Source organism: Anabrus simplex, chromosome 13 (genome assembly GCF_040414725.1).
Source record: "Anabrus simplex isolate iqAnaSimp1 chromosome 13, ASM4041472v1, whole genome shotgun sequence".
Lineage (NCBI taxonomy): Eukaryota > Metazoa > Arthropoda > Insecta > Orthoptera > Tettigoniidae > Anabrus > Anabrus simplex.
The window spans coordinates 89,099,137-89,105,136 of record NC_090277.1 but is presented as its reverse complement, the minus strand read 5'-3'; positions in this window follow the sequence as shown (position 1 = coordinate 89,105,136).

Genomic DNA, 6,000 nt, shown 5'->3' with positions numbered 1-6,000 from the left:
GAATAACATCATCCGCAAAAAGCCTTACCTCTGATTCCACTCCTTTACTCATATCATTTATATATATAAGAAAACATAAAACAACACTCCTGCTGTCACCAAACAGTCGTACTTATAAACGTAAAACAGGCTATTGAGTTATACTGCACTGTTCTTTATCTTTTCGAACTCTATGCATGAAACTGGAATAGGCCTATAGGTAAAGGTATGGTAACTAAGCGACATACACACAAGACAAGAAAGTACAGTATTTTAGTATTTTTAAAAACAAATTACCGTACGGTAATGGTAATCAGCCTATACCGGTATACTGTGTGCTCACCTTAAATTGTGCAACAAATCCCGAAACTTGTATTCAATTTCAAAAGCGTTAGAATGTCCAATAGGCACAAAGATGAAAGAACACACTTCAACGTCTTGTCGCCAACATTACCTTCTACTCATTGCCCAAGAACCTACGCATTGCGCAATAGAATTATGCTTCAGACAGAATGCCAAATTAGGTACTTCCCATCAGCGTTGCCAATCCACAAATTTATTCTCCGCTAAATTTTAGATCAAAATCCCCCTAAATTCTGCGAAATTTCGACCTGAAGCAAAATAGCATATACCAGCTGTTTTAGTAGAGGAGATTAATCTCAACACTCGCCATTTTCAGAACATTTGGTCATCATCATCATCATCATCATCATCTCCTCCCAGCACTGTATCCTCTGAAGCAGACGTGCTGGGTTGAGATCCTTTGGTTTCATATGAAGCCACATGGTACTATTATTTTTCAAAATATATGCTGACAGTTCACAGTAGCAAAGCACCATCAAGAGTACAGTAACGATTGTAACAAATTCTGACAGGCTGTGGGCCAGAGCTGGTCTAGAAAACGAGTGATAGTATGCAGCATAAGTTCAATAAATCGAACTGTGAGCGACTCAAGTAAACTAACTAGACTATGATACCGTAGTAAGTTATATATATATATATATTCCTCCTGGTGATGAAAGGTAATATTGTTACCGCTGAAAATTGTTAAGAGAAGTTTGAAAACCCGTCAAAAATCCTCTGTCCGCTAAATGGAAAATTTTTCCGCTGTTCCGTTTAAAAATCCTCCAAATTTAGCGGAAAATCCGCTGAGTTGGCAACACTGCTCCCCCCCCCCCCCGACTCTACCAACAACCAATCACAGATCATGATGGGGTAGATTTGATGCCGTCATGGTCGGATCATCCAATGTTGTCATCAACTCATCAATAACATCACAGGGAAACCAAAAGTATCAATCTCAATTCCCTGACAGGCTCAGGGCGTGTGCGTGGGACGATCGGTCTCCGATAAGCCTTCCAAAAATAATATGAAATCATGCTCCGCACGTGCGAATGAGTCATCCGCTCAAATGCTATTACTCCTATTAAAGCAGACCCTACACGGTCAATAAATCTGTCAGTACCGAAAAATACTGACAGTAATACTGATCGCGTGTGGACTGGAATGATGGAATGAAGGCCAGTACTGAAGCAGATCCGGATTTCCTGATCTGCGAGCGTCAGTACTGTAGAGTGGTGGGGATACTGACAATTATACTGACCGTGTGAGTGCGTTTGTCATCATTTCTGCCAGTATCAACGGAGCAGCGGTGGACGACAAATGCGTTTCTCAGCAAGGCCAAGTAGAGGTGCTTGTGGAACCGCCAAGTAGGCCTATTGCAAAAGTTTATCGAGGTATATGAAACGCTGTCAGAATAAACGTAACACAATACTTTACATGTTTCCACAACTGCTGTACTGATGGAAACTGTGGTGACATTATAGAGGAAAACTTTAAATCTTCAACATTTATACCAGTTGCAAGATACCTCACTGTCACCGCTAATCTCTCTGCCACCGATAAACAGCACCGCATGTTTGTATTTTACCTTATTACAAAACGCTCTACCATTCGTAGTAATTTCGCAAAAGTACCCTCACGCATTCAGAGATAGTTCTGATAATCTTCTGCTTCGGTATATTGTGTTTCCCTCAACACTTCATATGAGAATACTCTTCTCTTTTCCTAAGCAAATCTTTAACCCATCGTTTACGTTTAAACTGCGTTTCGTGCAGTACTAATATGATAGCTACAAAATGCCCGTCTTTTACGATCCATTTTGATAGAATACCACAATTGCCTGTTATAAATCTCATTCCGTAGTGACGGTTATTAACTTTATATGTAAAGTGAGAGTACCGCAATGGTAAGCTAGTGCACTGGTACTGACCAAAATATTGACAGTATTACTGACCGTGTAGGGTCTGCTTTAAGGGAAATGCGTAGATTAATAAAGGTGCCGGTATTGCATCACGCGATTACGCGAAGCGCAATGCTAGTGTTTACTTGACTCACCTAATTTATCAAGTCATAAATTAAAATCCACCAGAATTATATAATATTTTATATAATGTATAAATCAGGGGCGGTGCGTGGTATTATTGCAATGTTGCACAACTCGCAATACTTTTTTTTAGGCTCCTTTCATTTCACACTACACGGTTACGACCTACGGCGACAACTGGAATGGACGGCTGCCGCTCTTTGGGCTGCCGTTGACTCAGTGGCGCACACAGCTAAATGCGTGCTTTCACACTGTACGGTTTTTTAATCGTACGGCAGCTCTCGAGCAAGTGTAGAGGAGATAACGCAAGGGTATCTAGCCACAACTTATATGCATTAGTATCGTAATGTTTTATTGTTTTACTTTGTTGTTAAAATGTTCAGTGCATTGATTTGTAGGGTTTATCGTTGGTTTTGTTTTGTGAAATGGCTGAAATTCTTATTACTCTGGTCCATACTGGGACATAACCCTAGACATTTACACTGTAGTGGCGATTGGGTATTGGACGTGTGTGTTGGGGAGGGGGGGCGAAATGTGCAAACAACAAAACGTACCCGGGTTTGTGATAGCGAAGGGGGGTGGAGGAGGTATATACATTAAAACTTTTTTAAAAAAAAGCTCAAAGTGGTAACTTAGGCTAATTTCGATAGAGAGGTAAAGGTTGTCAGACTACCAACTTAATAGAGGATCTGAAATGCGAGTTTATACTTCCAGCTAGTACCAGCTTCAAACAGCTTATACAAGACTTGCATGAGAAGAAAAACAACATACCGGAAGACTTCTATGCAACATCTGCTATGCAAGACAGGTCCTGGATGGAAGCTAATCATGATATTCGACACGTGATGTGCGCGAGTGACGCTTGGACTCGCGAGAATCGAGTCTGGCGACGTGGCGAGTCCAAGCCTCGCCGAGTAACCCGTGCGAAGTGCTCGAGTCTTCACTGTGACGTCACGTTCCGTAACTGCGACCTGTTGCCGAGCAGTCGGAAGAAATGCCCCAACCATTAAGTACTATTACAACAGCTACGTAAATGATGACCGAAAGGAGCTGCACCACCTCGGGATGAGAATATGAGTTTGCATATTTGCATTATATCGCCCAGTAGGTTAGCCTTTGGTAACTTGAGATACGGAGTGAAGATAAGGAACATAATTTAACTATTCATTGTAAGCTTCCTTCCCTCTTCCTTGTCTATCCCTTCCAATCTTCCCATCCCTCACCAAGGCCGCTGTTCAGCATAGCAGGTGAGGCCGCCTAGGCAAGGTACTGGTAATTCTCCCCAGTTGTATCCCCCGACCCAATGTCTCACGCTCCAGGACACTGCCCTTGAGGCGGTAAAGGTGGGATCCCTGGCTGAGTCCAAGGGAAAAACCAATCCTGGAGGGTAAACAAATTAAGAAAGAAAGATAACAATCTAGCTGTATCCCTATTTCACATTAAAAATATCTTAACACAGTCGCTAGTTACGTAGATTCATCTGAACACGCTGCAGACAGTGCGAGACTCAAGGTTCGGTAAGGGGCGCAATGTTCACACAATTGTAGAGATCAGATATACCACACACAGCTTTAAAAGATTTGCGGTCAGGTATTCTTATAGTCAAGAGCGTACAATAATGCCCTTTATAATATAAATAGATTAGTCAAAAATGTACGTTTGTCCTGCCTGATATCTACAATTTCACACTGTGCGCCGGTAAAATGAAATGGCGTATGGCTTTTAGTGCCGGGAGTGTCCGAGGACATGTTCGGCTCGCCAGATGCAGGTCTTTCGATTTGACACCCGTAGGCGCCCTGCGCGTCACAGTGAGGATGAAATGATGATGAAGACATACACAGCCCCCGTGTCGGCAAAAGTAACCAATGATGGTTAAACCCCGCGACCCCTTTGACCAAAGGCCAGCACGCTAAACATTCAGCCATGGAGCCATGGAGCCGGACTGTGGTTCATAAGCACCTGTGTCCGCAGGTTCCTTAGTTTACGTTACAATATGGTTTTGTTGTGTAGGCCTGTACATTCATGTAAATACGGCATAATGTACATGTTCGGCTGTGTATATTGTTGTGCAGTAGAACAACGAATGCCGTAGTTAAACGTCCACAACGTTCAATTGATTGAAGGAATACTCTGGGCATTTGGTAAGGTATCCAAAAATAACAATTATATTGTTTCTTCCTCCGGTATTTTGTCCTGCCGTATAATATCGTACTTATTTTTTTTAGTAAGATACTGTGTGTATGCTTCGGGATTAACGACTGTTTCAAAGGGTGACTGTGTGCACACTTCTTTAAAGTGATGGTAAGTACCGCATCGCAACATCAGTTTGTACCGAGCTTGATAGCTGCAGTCGCTTAAGTGCGGCCAGTATCCAGTATTCGGGAGATAGTAGGTTCGAACCCCACTGTCAGCAGCCCTGAAAATGGTTTTCCGTGGTTTTCCCATTTTCACACCAGGCAAATGCTGGGGCTGTACCTTAATTAAGGCCACGGCCGCTTCCTTCCCACTCCTAGCCCTTCCTTGTCCCATCGTCGCCATAAGACCTATCTGTGTCGGTGCGACGTAAAGCAACTAGCAAAAAAGAAAAAAAAAAAAAAAACCAAACACATCAGTTTGTACATTAGGTATATACGGTATAGCACTGTGCGTAATTGGGAAACGGACCCAATACTTGTCCTTGGCCTACCTACAATAAGCTCATCGTGTTGTTTCCATACACGGCTCGCAGATAAACGCTGCCAGCGTCCTCGGCCTCGAGTACCTCGAGTTTTACGATCCCAGACTCGAGTCTTCGCGAGTCCATTCGCAGCCCATCACTACCACAAGGTGCGCGAACCAAATGATGCATGTGTGTGTGTGTGTGTGTGTGTTATGCTTGGAATTCTGTGATATATACCATATTATAAAATGCAGGAATAGACAGAAATCCATCGTAGCTTATAACAAAGGAAAGTAATGTAAATGTAATGTAATGATTTTTTTGCACGGTATGTGTGCGTTTTCAATAATAATAAAAATTATTTCTTGAGGTGCCGCCTCTGTGGTGTAGTGGTTAGCGTGATTAGCTGCCACCCCCGGAGGTCCGGGTTCGATTCCCGGCTTTGCCACGAAATTTGAAAAGTGGTACGAGGGCTGGAACGGGGTCCACTCAGCCTCGGGAGGTCAACTGAGTAGAGGTGGGTTTGATTCCCACCTCAGCCATCCTGGAAGTGGTTTTCCGTGGTTTCCCACTTCTCCTCCAGGCGAATGGGATGGTACCTAACTTAAGGCCACGGCCGCTTCCTTCCTTCTTCCTTGCCTATCCCTTCCAATCTTCCCATCCCTCCACAAGGCCCCTGTTCAGCATAGCAGGTGAGGCCGCCTGGGCGAGGTACTGGTCATACTCCCCAGTTGTATCCCCGACCAAGAGTCTGAAGCTCCAGGACACTGCCCTTGAGGCGGTAGAGGTGGGATCCCTCGCTAAGTCCGAGGGAAAAACCGAACCTGGAGGGTAAACTGATGATGATGATTATTATTTCTTGAGGTACTTCTGATTATCTTTGCCCATAATGCCCAGCGCGGGTATTTTGTTGAAAGAAAAATAGCATGATCCCTGGACCAATAAATCGTTTCATGAATCAGTTAGGGCTCATGAA